Genomic DNA, 15,907 nt, shown 5'->3' with positions numbered 1-15,907 from the left:
GAATGCGTGATAACTAAACTATAAATGTTTCAGTAAGGTTAAAGAGTCAGGTATTCTGAAGGGGGGGGGGAGGAGATATAAACGTTGAGCCGGAGCACCCCTTCCAGAATGAAAAACAGTTGTTAGAGACCACAAATGCAAGAGTGTCGTATTTAAGGTTTATTGGCAGGACCGGTTAAGAGTTTTTTTGGGGGGTGGGGGGGGGAGCAAGGAGAGAGAGAGAGAGAGGTTTTGGTATTTGTTGAAATGACAGGACTAGGAAGGCCTTAAACCTTGACCTTGATGGGGGTGGGGGGTGGAGAAAAGACAATTTGTGACCTTGACTTTTGACAGCTCATGAATAGCCTTCTTCTGGATTAGTAGATGAAGGGCGCCACCTCGTGTTTCCACTTCGGCTTTGTCGGCACTGCTGCTAAGGATGGAAACCCAGCGAGGCCTGTCACCTGGCGCCTGCTTCACCAGGCGGGCGTCAGCCGAACTAGCCAGGATGCAGGAAAACACACCGGGCGGCATTAGTCTACGGCTCATTTCACATCCCCGTCTCTTGGGCTTGTCTCGGAGACCAGTACATATTAAGACGCTTCTTCCTTGACTGGGCGTTGGCTCCTGAGAGCGCCTTGCATTTTATTTATATATATATCTCCAAGAGCTCTTTGCTGCCTGTTCGCCACCCTAATTAGAGCGGTCAGGCAACTTTTAAGGCGAATAATAATAATAATTTATTATTTGTACCCCGCCCATCTGACTGGGTTGCTCCAGCCACTCTGGGCGGCTCCCTCCCTATATAAAGACATAATAAATAAACGCTAATACTTTGTCTACTGATCGTAACTTATCACAGGCGACCCTGAGGTATTGGCTACGTCTTCGATCTTTTCAGAAACGTCAGGACTCGTAGGTCTACCTCTCCGCCACCAGTCGAGATATATGGATGTGCACGAGTGTGCATATGTATGCCGCCATAAATCTGTTCGCCTGTCCTACAAAGGAAGGACTCTCTTTCTGTGATAGGCAGGGGGAAATGTGTGTGCATGCTTGGGCGTATTTTTGATAGGGAGGGCAGGCCTTTTGTTAGGGGGGAGTCCTTTGGGGGTGGGCCAGAACCTTAGTTTGCTGTGTATTTTTATTGAATTTTATTGGCTACGCTCATGTGTGCATGTACATCCATGCGCGTATGTTCGCATATGTGTGCACATATACACATACGCATACACGTCCGGTAGGAGATTACATAACTACCAATGTATATTTCACTTTTGCTCGTCTTCAGGGGGTCGTCCAAGGCTCAAGTCACAATAAATGTATTAGTCTTTAAGATGTCACATGACCTTTTCTTTCTTTCATTTTTTAAAAAGCTATTTAAAGTGACTCTCTGGGACAGTGGGTGGTACCCAATAAGTTTTACTAAGAGTAAATCCATTGAAATTAATGTGCCTAAGTTATTCATGGCCCTTAATTTTAATGGGACAACTGAGCACGGCCAACAACCCAGTAAAGTGGTCTTCTTAATACAGTATAAGTTGTTAATACCTTCAGGTAGTATTTCAGAACGCGAAATGATCTCCTAGAAAAAGGAACTGTTTGAAGGATTTTATTGTGGGCTCTTTTTTTTTTTTGCTCGGTGAAATATAGAATGAATGAATGAATGAATTGAATTGAAAGGCTATTTTAATGTATCTGGCAGAAATGCCTGGCAATCCAATAATGAGCCTCTCCAAAAATCTTTTCTTAAGGCCTCCTGCCACCTCAGTTCTCAAGCTACTGAGACTGAGATGCTCAGATTGGTTGGTCCTTCCCTTCCCAATGAGGTCCAAGTTCACTGCTTTACTTTGAAGACGGACGGAGCTAAAACTCTCAGACAACAGAGATCTTATGCAAGCGAAGACCGGCTATCTTTAAACTGAGAATAAGGGGGATGCAAGTATAAATAAACTGATGTTTTGGTTCTGTGGAAGGGCATTTTCAAAACAGCAACCGGAATTTGTTTCCTAACATACAGAGCATTTTTTTGCTTTTACAGAGAGTGTTTATATGGCGTTAGTGAGGACTTAGGGGGCTTCTGTGTGACTTTAGCGATGGATCCTAGACGCCTTGACGGGCTCTCCACACCTGGAACTATCCAGGGTAGGGAAAGGGCAAGAGTTCCGAACTTTGCGGCGCTGCTGGGAAAGTAATTCGCTACTTGTTTCCTGCATACTAATTGCATGTTAAGAGCTGTGACCTTGGAAAGTGCGCCTCAGTCTCAGCTTGCCCGCTGCACGTCAGAACTCATCTTCCTTGAACAATGCGAATAGGGATTTTGGCTTCCCTTGAAGTCTGTGGTCAAACTCCCTGACCTGCGCGGGGCTAGGTGCCCCACTGTCCATATCCTCTTGGAAAGAATCCCAGTGTAAGAGTTCAGATGATCTACCACTGCCCGAGGACACTGAGGGCACAGATTGGGTTGGATAATACAATATCGCCCAGTTACCTCTCTTAAATTCTGGACCCTAGTTTCCAAGTTGCTTTCCCTACTGACCTCACTCTTTACTATTTATTGTATAGGCTGTGGCGTTAGGTACAATTCTGAGTGTTTTCAAATAAGTTCCCGGACGTTCCAATAATTAAAAATAGTGATTAAAGCCTCACAAAAAAAATGTGACTAGACAATTAATTGGAGAGCATGATGGCACATATTATTAGTTTACACGTGTGTAATTTGGCGTGTGAGTGTATGGCATTTAGTGGCACATAAAAGGATGTTAACGTATACAGTACTTGGATTACAGGTGGATCCCGTGCGTTCTGCAATACGCAAACCAATGTGAGCATCTTTTGTTAATGCAGCTTGTATATCATGTACGTAAATGCGTAAACTATTATTCAAAACACTTATTTCAGGTATGGGAATATATGTGCATTGTGTGGAACGAAAATGCCAAAATATGCATAAATCTGTGCCTGTGGATATACTCAAGAGGTGCAGTCGTGCACGTCTGAGAACATTCTTAACAATTATATAACCAATATCGTCTTCCAAATCAAGACAAGGAACTCAGATTTAATCCGTAGGAGTTCAGCGGGACTGCTACACGAACTCGTTGGAGATAACTGAGTTGAGAATCCATCTGCTACATACTTTGGCACTTTGCTTTTAAAGTTTACCCATGCCACGTTAAACCAATAAATGCAATGCTCTTTAATGTGATATACACACAGAGCGATATATATATATAACTGAAGCAACAACAACAGTAAAAATCCTTCCAATTCTGCACCCAGGCAGGAGCCATCGTATACTCTAAACATTCCCATTATAGATTGGCACCTACACACAGAGGTAACTCCAGTTTTCTTAAAAATATCAGCAAGAGGGATGGAGTGAGACAAAAACCTCTTTTACATCTACTTCTTGTGAAATCTCCTCTGATTAACTAAGAGGAGTGCAGAGTGAAAATGAGTGGTTGTTTTGAAAGCACAGCATTCCTGTTAATTGCAGACTGAGTATTTTTTAAATTATTTTTTAAGATATCCGTGTGCATTTCTAGTCCCAAACCAGGACTCCTTCAGCCTTAATTCTAAATATAGACAAATGTTGCAGTAATATTGGGAATGGTGGTGGCAGTAGTAGTAGTAGAAGTAGTAGTAGCTGCAGCATGAGCAATTGCGTGCCAAAAGGGTATTTGTATCCAATGGAGTCTTGTTCTTCCCTCCCGCGCCCCAACTAACAATCCCAAGAAGGCTTGTCCGTTCCTGGGCCCGTTGGGAAGCCATGGCAAAATAACTCCATGGGAAGTCAAATGCGTAAGAAGCTCAGCCAGCCAGCTGGTCTCTGGTCATCACGTTTTCTCAGTTCGACTGCGAGTCTGCGACACCCTGGAAATTCAGCCATGGGCAAATAAAGAGGGTTTGTTATCCCTTTCTCCCTCACCTCGCAAAATGACTTTTTTTTAAAAGGAAACGCAGCCCATGTGATATTTTCTCCTCTTCTCGGCTGCAGTCATTGTCAACCTCATCCCTGAGAAATCCAGGGGAATAAAATCGGACGCAGGCTGTGCGGTGCATGGTGAATTCTCTACAAAAGGTCACGATAACAAATCAGAACCCTTCGGATGCGGACCCTGAATTTCGAAATTTAAGTTCCTCGGGATAACTTGCCGCATTATAGTTTAAATTCTGAGCCTCCTAAAACGCATATATGGGATATTAGTAGATTTACACCCCCGATCCTAAAATTGTTTGTTAACGAGCAAATTCTGTTATTCCAAACGTGCTTAATTTCCATATGAAGTATTTAGGATTCTGGTGTTCTTCCATGAACTTCCCCGGGTTTCTCGCTTGATTAAAATAGCTCAAGAAGCTTCCGATTTCAGGGCTAGATTTTATTAGTGCTTCAACTTAACATTTCACGCGCGTATTTGTTAAGGAAATCATATTCTGATGTGTATAATCTCCAGCGATTTCTCAGACATACCATGAAATTCAGGCCAAGGGGAAATGGTTCATTTTGCACAAATCCACCGCCCATTTAAACAGGCTGCTTAGACTTACTCAGATTTACACCGTGGCTCTAAAAACATTGACTTGGGAGTAATTCCAAATGGTTGCAAGAGATATAACTCCCCGGTCACTGATTTTTAGGATCTCAGCCTTAGGTGGGAAATGGGGCTAAATCCTGCTACTGTAGGTTCAGTGGACTGGGTCCACCTCAAGCCCAATAACAATCCCACCTTGCTCTGCCTTGGCCTCACAATCTATGATCGTATAATGGATTACGATGAGACCCGCAACACGCTTATTTATAAATGTATGTGTCTACTCGGAAGTAAACCTCACTGCGTTCAACGGAGTGAACTTAGCGTAGATACGATTTCAGCCTGAGATGCAATGTCCTATTATATTGTATCAAGATTGGAGAGACCAGGCCGCTTGATAAACTGTGCCTGAAGAATGCACTTCCATTTTCTTATTGGTTTTGCATCCATTAAATCCCCTCATTCATTCTCTTTTGCTTCAGTAATAGGAATGCCTAGATGTTCCGGTAGGGTGTGGTGCCTGTTATTTATGGCCTTCATTTACCCCTAAACTGTTGGCACATATATTTCCAGGTTACAAATTGCTTTTGGGTCACATTTTCCCCCCTCTCCCCATCTGCCGCCTTCGTTCTGAAATATATGCGTAATATCTGCTTTATAAGAACATCTATCACTAATGAAATGCGCCCGCCACTACGAATGCCTGCCTTGAGTTCGCGGCGAGTTCCCACGCAGCATTCGTGCCTTTCCAAAGAGCCTGGCGCTAACGTGGACCCTTCCATTTGTCCCGCTTCATTCTGCCATAGAAACACCAGGATGGTTTTTGTTGTTTTCAAGAAGAAAATCTCTGTTACTTCTCAAAGCAAACGTGTTTAGCACAGCAATCTAGTTTTAAGAAACTTCCCTTCCTAAATCGTTACGTTTTGCATTGGGGGGGGGTGCCTGTGAGTATATACTGCGCTCCACACCCGCCCGCCCCTTTTCTTCTTCCTCTAAAACGGAAACATTCCTAACCACCTTGGGTATTAAACTTTGTCCCTAACTAGGAAATATAGTAATGTGGGGAAACGATTAGCGTTTATGCATATTGACTTTTAATGGCGGTAGGGAACGGCGAAGTAAGATTAACTGTAAACTCAGATGGTGCCAATCCTGGGAAAGTTGGAGGTGCATCACGTTCAACGGCAAGCTCCTACATAATCACCTAAAGTAGAAGGAATATATATAGGACTCCAGAATATAATCCGCATTCTAACCTCTCAAACTGCTGGCAGCAACAAATGTGTTTTTCTCAACAGGAAATAAAATTTGACAGCAGTGTGTTTCCTAATCAGAATTAAAGTAATACTGCGAGTCTATAACTTAGGCCATTTCTCCCCTCGAACATACTTCCGTTTCAAAACACCAAGCGCTTAGTGCTTCGGATTGCAATGATTGGGATATAAATAGCTTGTGCTATCCAGGAAAAGACTTCGATTTCTAGAAATATATATATCGGGCAACTATTTTAGGGCCCAACTGTAAATGAAAGTTAAATGTCAGTGGGTGTTTTAAAATATTTGGTTTTTTAAAAGGCATCAGTGTGTGTTAACTGAAATACGTTTCAGTATCTAAATCCCTCTGCAAATGGAGACGAGTAACTATTTTTTTAACGTGAGGAAGACCTAAAGAGACCTAGTTTGTTGGATCCGGACCAATGGAAAACACGGGCTTCCTGAGCAGTGCGAGGAGGGGGAGAGCCTCTTAGGCACAGGGGGAAAGCAGAATCGTGGATAATAGTTTCCAGCCGCTCATTCTGCGGTACTGAAAGATTGTCCCGCAGATTTGAATGGAGCCCGAGCGATCTGTGAAGGTCCGAGATAAATTGTGTCGCTATCTCTTTAACACCCTCCCCTCGCCTGCGCACGCACGCACGCACACACACACACACACTTTGCTCCTGGATTCTCTCCCTCCTTCCCTCCCTCCCAAAGACCCCACTGGTTGTTTTATGATAGGTGGGGGCGGGGGGAGGAAGGGGAAAGGCGCGTCAATAATGAAAGTGGATGTTTCTAATCTATTGACGAGGATAGATTTCGTTTCGTTTTAGTTTTGTAGCGAAGCAGAAGTCTTTCCTGGATATTCCCCCCCCCCCCATTCCTGCGTTGCATACGTTTAATTCTTAAACTCCAAGCTCCGGGGAGGAAACGGTCCTGGCTGGTTTTCGCTGGCGAAATAGACCAAATATGGCGTGCAGGAAAAAGCCCGTGGCTTTTGCCGCTCTTGCTTCTGATTTCCGATTAAAGATCCCCGAAGAGCGCATCTTTTCCTCCGCCCCCTCTCCCTCCCTCCCTCCCTCCCTCATCTCCTCATGCAGCGTGAAAGAATGAGCCCCTCTTCGACGTAGTAAAGGTCAAGTCCTACAACGCACAAACCACGGTCATTACTGTACGGTGACCCATGCTGAATTGGGGAGGGAACGTCAGGGTGTCCCGCCATCAAAAACATTTGGACTTTCCCTCTGGTGGGACTAGTGGGGGGAGGACACGTATGGGATTCCACCGCCCTTGAGTCTCGTTCCCTCACTTTCGTTGGCCTGATCATCTCCATCGGAACTTTAAGCAGCGGGATTTGAGAGGAGGAGAAGTCAACGTGAGATGTTGGGCGCATGTTCTGGCTCAAGTTCGTAAGGAGGAGAAGCAGACGAACCTTAAGGGCTCTGCTTCCCGATCGTCGGATGATTCAAAACCCGGAGGGGGTCTAGATCAGCCGGCCTCAATCCAGCTTTATTAGCATACCGGCTCCCCCGGTCTCCCCCCTCCCTTAAAATCCGAGTGGATCTGGAGCTTGAGAGGCGAGACCCGAAACCTGCTTGTCCAGTTCCTCTTTGATGTTTTGCGCCGGTAGACTGGATCTTGGAGAATGGGGTAAGATTATTCTGATAATCTCCACGCCCGTGACAATACCATGCGAATATGAATATGTATGTATTCATAAAATTTCTGGTGCCGCTGCTGAATCCGTGGCTGCGATCGGTGTCGTCTAAATTGTCTTTCTATGAGTTTCTGTCTTTCCTTTTGTGGGATGTATTGCAGTATTATTCCCACACCTTCACCCCAAAGCCGTTATTTTTTCACTACCCTTCTGCTTTGACGTTTCATATCTATCTGTCTATCGATGAATATAGATTAGATATAGATAATATTTGAAAAAGCACCAACATATTTCTTTTTACTAACCGCCCCCCTCCTTACCACCACCACCCCAAAAAAAACCATTTATGGCATAAGGAAGTGTTTATTATCTGGAAAGAGGGAAGCAACATTCCCTCTTTCCTGCAATTCGCCTACAATTTTATTCACGCCACAATTCGAGGTGCAATTTCAGGAAATCCCACCTCCCTCTCCCCACGCCGCCCCAAAATCTATTTGCCGTCAAATAGGAAGCTTTCGCAATGTGTGCCTGAATTTATTAATACAGCTTTTATTACAATTATTTATCTTTGGGGCAGCATTCCTCGGCACAACAGGGAACAGCCCCCTTTTCTATAGTTCTGCTTAAGCCGCCTTCCATTTTGAGTATTTGGAACATCAGAAATATCCTCGTGGGGGTACCTCGTGGTTTAAAAGCCGTTTTTATCCGACCCTGGACTTTGGCGAGGGATGCCTCAGGGAAGATTTAGATGGCAATCGAAGACGCCTTGGTTTTCCCCCTGGTCTATAGTTAATGGTTTGCGTGTGACTAAATATAAACAAGGTTTACCGCAACAAGGAGACCCACTAGGGTGGACAGCTGTGTGGAGATAGGGACGGGGATGAGGAAATGTTAGATGAGGGCGCTGCCCCTCCGTGTGTATTTTTAGCCAATTTCTCCTGGCTGCTATTTTTCCGCTCGTTGCTGATGCAAAGACAGGATTATCAATCCGATTCAAACCCAGGGCACTACAGAGCAATTAATACTCGCTCTTATTGTTAACCTATTTATTCTGCTTGTTATTATTCCCGCCCACTCTCTCATTATTGATGCAAATAATACCAAAGTAGTTGTGTGCGTGTGTAGATAGATACAGATACAGTTCAACCTCAATGCAGCTAAAGGGCTATAACTATTTTCTCCGGCCCTGCAGCTCATTCGAACGAGTTTATGCTGGCTATTATTATTTTTCGGGGCATTACTGAGGCAGTCTTGATGCAAACGATGCAGAAGAGCATAGGCGGGGCCAGAGTGGGACAAGAGCCCCCCCCCCAGTAGACCCCCTCCATTCCCTATCATCCTTGCTTGACGCCCGTGGGAAAAGCGTATTCTATAACCCCCACCCCACCCCGCAGTGGGGTTAAGATTCCTTCCCATTCCCCAAATCCCTATTTTAAATCTGGTTATCAATATGTTCATGCTCCTTTCTGGTGAAGACGATGCAAATGGTGCAGAAATGGACCTGGCGGCCATACTAAATATTCGCAGTCACGCAGCTTTGCTTTGGTTCTTCGGGAAATAAATGCTCCTCCCTTCTGCCCCTTCCTATAATAATAGTATTCGGTGAGCAGCGAATGTATATTTAATCAGCGTGGTGCGAAAATGATATTCAGTTCTATCTTAACCACGTTTACCCAGAATTAAGTTACAGTGAGATGAATGGAACCTTAGTCTCAAGTCAAAGCTCCTAGGATTGCGGGACGACGAGGCCCAATGAGAATACAGTTGTCTTATTCCCTTCTACTACAGCTTAAATGGTCCGTGGTTTGCATTTTTCTCCAGTATTGCAGAGTAGTATTGCAAAAACGCAGGCAATTTGTTTGTTTGAAGGCCTTCAAAAATCTGAAGTTCGTATTCTGAAGCTACCGAGAAACTCTGGAGACGAGAAATATTGTATGTTAGGTGAATATGGCGATTATCAAGAATGGCTTTTACAGTGAGTTTGCAGCACAGAATAATGAGAAGCTTTGTGTCGTCGCTTGGTGATTTAGGGAAAATAATAAACGTCTTCTTATTGGAACAAAATGTTGTTATAACAGGTCGTACTAATTCTACAGTTGTTTAAAAGCATATATTTTACCTCCCATGTGGGGAGTTAAAAAAGCATATATGTTATTGTACTTATTGTACCTAACAGGTGATTCAAATAATAACCCTTTATCAAATTACTTTTCTGTATCCAAAGAACAATATTAGTGAAATCACTGAAGGTACAACAGGTATAATGAAATAAAAAAATGTTTGCTCAAATATACAGTCTTGAACAAGAAATAAATTTTCAATGTTGGGAATAGAGAAATGAAAGAAATTGAACGGTTTTTCATCCATTAAGTAAATAATGAAACAGAGCACGATCATTGCATTAAAGTGTTTTATTTTCGTGGATTTTGTTGATTAACAAACTTAAGGTCAAGTTCAAGGCATCACCTGTGACAATACGTCTAAATATGTCAAACTTGAAATGTTGTCCTGCGGTTGTTTTGGTTGTTTATAAACGGGAATGGTCTCCTTTGCAGACCAGACATTGACCTCACGGTCTTTAGGAAAAACCACCAGGTTCAGAATCCGTGGCTGGACTTCTCATTAGGGTGTCAGAGGGTATTATGTATTTGAAATTTACAAGAGCGGTGTCCGTGTGTTTTACTCTCTTGAAGCAGCAGATCTGCTGGGGCAGATCCAGAGGCAACCTTGAAGGGGGGAAAATGCTAGAAATATAAATTCCAGTGCTGTGGTTTAACCGGCTGATGCTTATTACGTTCTGCAATGGCTGATTTGTTAGGGATTTCGGGGATATGAACCGGGTGTGTTTTCTCCATTAAGGAACGTGCAGACCTTTCCACCTCTCCCTCTCCTGCTTTTTCTTCTCAAACCAAGTTAGCTGCTCTAAACACCTCGAGAACTTTGCATCTGGACGCTTTATGTATTGGGACTCAAAAGAAGACTTGTGAATCTTGTAATTGTGTGCGCTGCCCATATTTTCATTTAGTGGGGGAAGGAGAATGGTCAAATAAATGTACACGCCAGAATGCACACGCAAAACACAAGAGCATGAATATGTGGCTCCTTCTCCGGCCAGTCGGTTACAGAAACACCGACGGCAACATCTAAAGTAATACCTCAGTTTTATTTACGTTTACGCAACGCTATGGAGTGTACAGTACAGTCGCCCTGTCTATCACAGAAGCTGTTGCTGAGTGCTATAATGAAACGAACGCTGCACTGAGGTGGACGAAAGGCACACAGAAAATTCACATCTACGACTGCCGTCTGTAAGCGGTATATTCGTATCTTGAAAGCACATGTAACACTGTTCATAGCTCCAAGGGTACTTACATGGAAGCAGATTTCGTGGAAAGCGATGGGGCTTGCTTGGAAGCAAACGCAGGTTAAGATAGGGAAAGTAACAGGCGGGTTGGGGTGTCTAATAATCTTAATCAGGAAAGTCTATCTTTCTTGCTTAAACTAATGGCAACTAAAAACCCTTAACTTTAACCTTGCCATGGTTTCCGATGTCAAAGAAACACTTCCAGTTTTAGATAGGATCGGGCCCATACTTTATTTCTAATCAAATATGTATAGGGTCGGAATCAGTTAGCGCCATCTCATCAGGCAACAGAAATACATTTTCAAATGCATTTATTTGCTTTAATTTTTAAAGTAAATACTGACACCAGTATCTCTAGGGCAAATTGCAAGAAAAACCAGCACCTTATTCCACAATCTGTATTTTGTTAATATCCATTCACTGTTAGGGAAATACAACCGAAGCTACTGTTTTAAACATATATTTCTTTTCAATATTCCTAATAATTGCTTCCAGGGACATGATCCAGTGTACAAGTGATTCTAAACTCCAATGAGTTGAGTGGCAAAGAACAGGAGAAAATCTCTCACCATTGAAATAAGGGAGAATAAAAATGCTTAATTTTATCTGGTTCATGCCCTGTGAATTTATTTATGTATTTCTGGGCCATTTCTACAACAGCAAGTGTGCATTTAAGAAGAACAGCAAATAGAGGGAAAATATTGGCCAATGGGACAGAATACATTTACAAGCATAGTTTATAAATGGTTTTACAGCAATGGAACTTCGTTTACATAGCTGCTTTTGTTTTAAGTAATGGAAAATTAAAAGCCAGGAGTCACTTGCAGCATCGACAACCCCACACCAACATCTCCCCTGATTGTCCATTTAGGTGCCATATGCAATCTACCTAGCTAATAGAGGGCATATACCCACAGTAACATGACAAATCCCGCAGACCTAAACCCCATTTAAGTTCAGCGACGTGTACCGCCGTACATCTGAACTGAAGTTGAAAATAAAATAAAATTCTGCAGCATGGGCCCAATGGCAAAACACATTATACATTAAGAAAAAGACGTGATAAGCGAATTTTCACAAACATCTGCCAAATATATACCCATAAAGAAGCAACCGTTCTCTATAATATCGTATACATCTGAGCGTCGGGCGCCTGGCATATAACCATACTAGACAATTTATAGGTAAGAAAGCGAAGAGGCATTTAACATATAATAAAGCGAGGTCTTTAGAGAACAAAGGGAGCATTTCGAATCTTCCTTCTTGTGCTCGTTACAACGACGAAGAGAAAGCCTATAATCTTCCGGAATGGAAACCGTTCTTCCTCGTTTAGTGGAGGCATGTGTTTTCCTATTTCCCCCACTTACGTGCACTGAATCCTTAAATCCTTAAATTGAGACCCTCGGTTTCTAACCCCAAACTAAACACCTCCGTGGTATCTACGTGGCTTTCGCACAAGGTGAATTGTGGGGATGGCGCAGGCTCAGGGGATGATCCTCAGCTCCTTTTCCCTCCTCCTACTCCGAATGTCAGCAGAGGAAGTCGCGGATATTGCATTCAAGGGGGGGGGGGGCTTTTTGAAAAGGAGAGCAAACAACTAAGCCCCCAAAATAGCCACCTTAACAGCAGGCTCACCATAACTGAGGGCCCATTTGGAGGAGTTGGAGGCACACATTAGCGGCCTATCACTTAGCAGCAAATAAAGCAGAGATAAGTGTGCCTTGGGTGCCTACTAATTCTGAGACTAGCGGCACCCTTAAGTCTTGTCCCTTTGCATAATAGACTTTAATGGCTTCACAAATGTAAGCGGTTGCCAGGAGTCAATGCGTAGTGTGTGTCCCCCACCCCTCCTCCACCACACACACCGCCACCTCTTCCTTTGCACAAAAATGCAACTGCCCCCAAATCTCCGAGTATCTAATTCATTTCCGAAAAACGAAAGCCCATCACTAATATCCCAAGCCAGACAGGAGATGGCTGAAGGTGCAGACAACTGGACAGGCTTCCTTCATCCTATATCCTCCTCGCCGCCCCATCTTAATTTCCCCTTTGTCTGAAAGGATTTGAACATGCAAGGCTCTCGGTCACCCAGAGGACCTGGAGTCCTTCCGAACAACAAACCTTGGGCTTCCAAACCTGCCCCCTTTTCACCTAAGGCTGCAGCAGACTTATTGAAACCAGCGAGGCGGGGAGGGGGGGAAATCCGTGTAGGTGGTTGTCTGTCTCCTGGCTTTCAGTCGGTCGGATCTGGCATGTCCGCTCAGAGACAAGCTGAAGTTGACTGCCAAAAGTGCCATAAAACCCCAGGCCAGTCTAGAACTGTTTTCGGTTCTCCTAGACGCGCCGGGTTCAATGAGAGCCTGTAAAAGCCACCCGCCCCCCACCCTCCATACAAGTGCAAGAAAGTTGTTTGCTAAGGCAGGAGAGGCGGAGCGAGTCTGGGCAATGGTGGCGCCTTTGTTATCACTGGGGAGGAAAAGGGGGGAGCCTTCAGAAACCCACTCTTGTCCAGTTGGAAGGGAAAGGAATCAAGCAATCTTTTCATAAATATATATGGTTTGGGTCCTGGGGCAGGGGATCTTCATTATGTATTTTCTACCATATGTATATATGGTACAAATGTAAGCTAGATACAATTCTCAGGTACCTTGTTTTATTCGGGACGGAGGGAAAATAAAATCAAAAGGCTGTCGTTAAGGCCAATTTGGCAAGCATCCGTGTTGCATATTTCTGCACCTTACCTCCCCCCCTAAAAGAAAAGAAATAAAACAGTTTTATAGTCCCACACAGACCCAAGCAATCTGTAACTAGCCCTTTGATGACACGCTTATCTCTTATTTCCATCCACTCTCTTGGCAAATGCGACAAGGAGGGAGATTAATTAATAATTTCAAGTTCAGCTCACAACCGTTGAAGGCCCATAAAAGTTATTCCAGCGATCCAAAATAAAGAGTTCATTAAAGGGATATGTCCAAAGCGTTTGATTTGTGATTGGTAACCCTTGTAAAAAAAGAAGAAAAAGAAGGGGGGGGAGAGAGAAAAGAAAATAGGGAGCCAGAGAAAGAGCGAGGTAAAAGGCATATAAACATTAATGTTAATAAATTAGTTTACTCCGCTACAAAGTAATTACTAGATATTATTGATATTTGCAGCTTCGTACAGTTAAATCGAACGCAGAGAAAATACATAATGAGGATTTTTTTCCCCTCCCAGGACCCAACATGATTAGATTTGTTATTGAGTCAGTTACGATAAGTTCAGCAATAAATAAACAAATCGATCTTGACATTCAAATCCCCGGATCTCCAGCATGTACAGTAGAACTTTGAGCTTCTGATGTATTAAAAAAAAAGAGGTTACATGGGTGGGTGGGTGGTAAAACAGCAATTTAAAAAAGGATTTCTCCCTCCCTTTAAAAAAAAAAGGTACCCCCAAGAGATCATGACATCCCCTAGAATGATATGTGCGCGGGGTTTTCTTTTTACACCAATTTCATAGTGAGTTGTCTGTGGCCTTGTGGTAGCTCTGTTCTCCCCACTCCGCCCCCCGCTATAATCAGATCCAGCCAAAACACGGATCTTCCTAAAATTAAGCATAGTAAGAGGGCACACATAGGAAAGGGTGGGACATGGTTGCTGTAGGTTTTCCTGTCGCTTGGCAGGATTATTCCACACACAGACGCACACCACCAGCAGCACTTCCACCTGGTTTCCTTTTACTCTTGGGTGTGGAGGCTGCTTCTAAACACAGCCAGTTGCCTTTTTTTCCTGCGCATGCTTCCTCGGAAGTAAGCTCCACTGAGCTCAATGAGCCTAAATCCTGAATCAGTGGAGTGGGCTTCCAGCCCTGATCACTTCTCTATACAGTCTTCCTCTCTATAAGGCCGCCTTTCCTCCGACTATAGTCAAAGCTTTAAAAAAGAGGTCTTTCTGCAGACTGGGGTTAGTGCTATACAGTATAGAGCCACTAAACGTTAACGCTGAAATTCGGGCCCGCGGAAATCCTGGCTCGTCTGCCTCCTATCCCTACTAATTTCGCATACTTCTTGCTCGCAGATATATGTCTGGCTTGGTTCATCTGACCAAGTGATTCCAGTCCACGCCAGTTTGTGCCATCGTGGAAACGCGTTGGCCTTAGAGGTGCCGCAAGACTCTTTCTTGCTGCGGCTCACCCGCTGGAATTCTAATGCTCCTCACGAGTCCCTTGCAATGGACGGCACTTACTTCCGAGGAACACCTTTCAGGATGGGGAGGGGCGCGCGCCTTGGGCTCATCCAACCTCGCTGTGGGTTTCTCAGGTAGGCAGCTGCCCTTAGGTCGCACGCTGCTCTTCCACCTGATGGGTTGCAATCCAAAGACGTCCTGGCATTGCATGTAATAATGGACAATTAAAAAAAAAAAATCGAGCAACTGGGGTTTCAAAGCGAGAGGAGGCCGGGGATGGGGAGGGTGTGTGTGTGCGGGGATCGGAGAGGAAAAGCCTTGTTAAGGGAGCATAAAAGACCGTGAAATGCCTAGAGCAGAGCTGGGATGAAGCAGCCCAGGCTCTCTGAGGTTAGTACGCAGGAAAGGAAGGCGTTTAAGCGCCTTCGGAAGTCGAACATGAACGCGAGCATGTCATCCATTCACCATGAAAATCAGTACAGACTTGGCCCTGGCACATTCTTCCCCGACCATGCCTTCGGAGAGAGAGAAAAACAAAAACCCCTGCAGGGCTGGGCGAGTACCTCCCGGAGGAGCCCTTCCCAAGGACCCCGTCGCTTGCGGAGCAGCGCTTCCCAGAAGCCAAGATCTGGGCAGAATTAGGAGATTACACGGCATCTCATGAAAGCGACTCAACGTGCTTTGAAAGGGGTGGGGGTGGAAGGGAAGAGATGGTGCGGGGGAGCGGGAGAGAGATCCGTGGGCACTTCAGCGGGCTAATAGGCTCAAGATAGCTTGATTGCGCGCGCGGGTGGGAAGAGAAGGGCTGCAAGGCGAGAGAGAGAGCGAGGAAGGAAGGAAGAAAGGAAGAAAGAGAAAGAAAGAAGGAGAGCCGGACAGAGGCCAGCAGTCTTTTCTGTCCTCCTTACTGTCCACGAGGCCCGCGTGAGTTGCACTTTAGATCTCGTGCTTTT

The sequence above is a fragment of the Podarcis muralis genome, chromosome 12, assembly GCF_964188315.1.
Source record: "Podarcis muralis chromosome 12, rPodMur119.hap1.1, whole genome shotgun sequence".
Lineage (NCBI taxonomy): Eukaryota > Metazoa > Chordata > Lepidosauria > Squamata > Lacertidae > Podarcis > Podarcis muralis.
The sequence above is the reverse complement of the archived record's forward strand: the minus strand, read 5'-3'. Positions refer to the sequence as shown.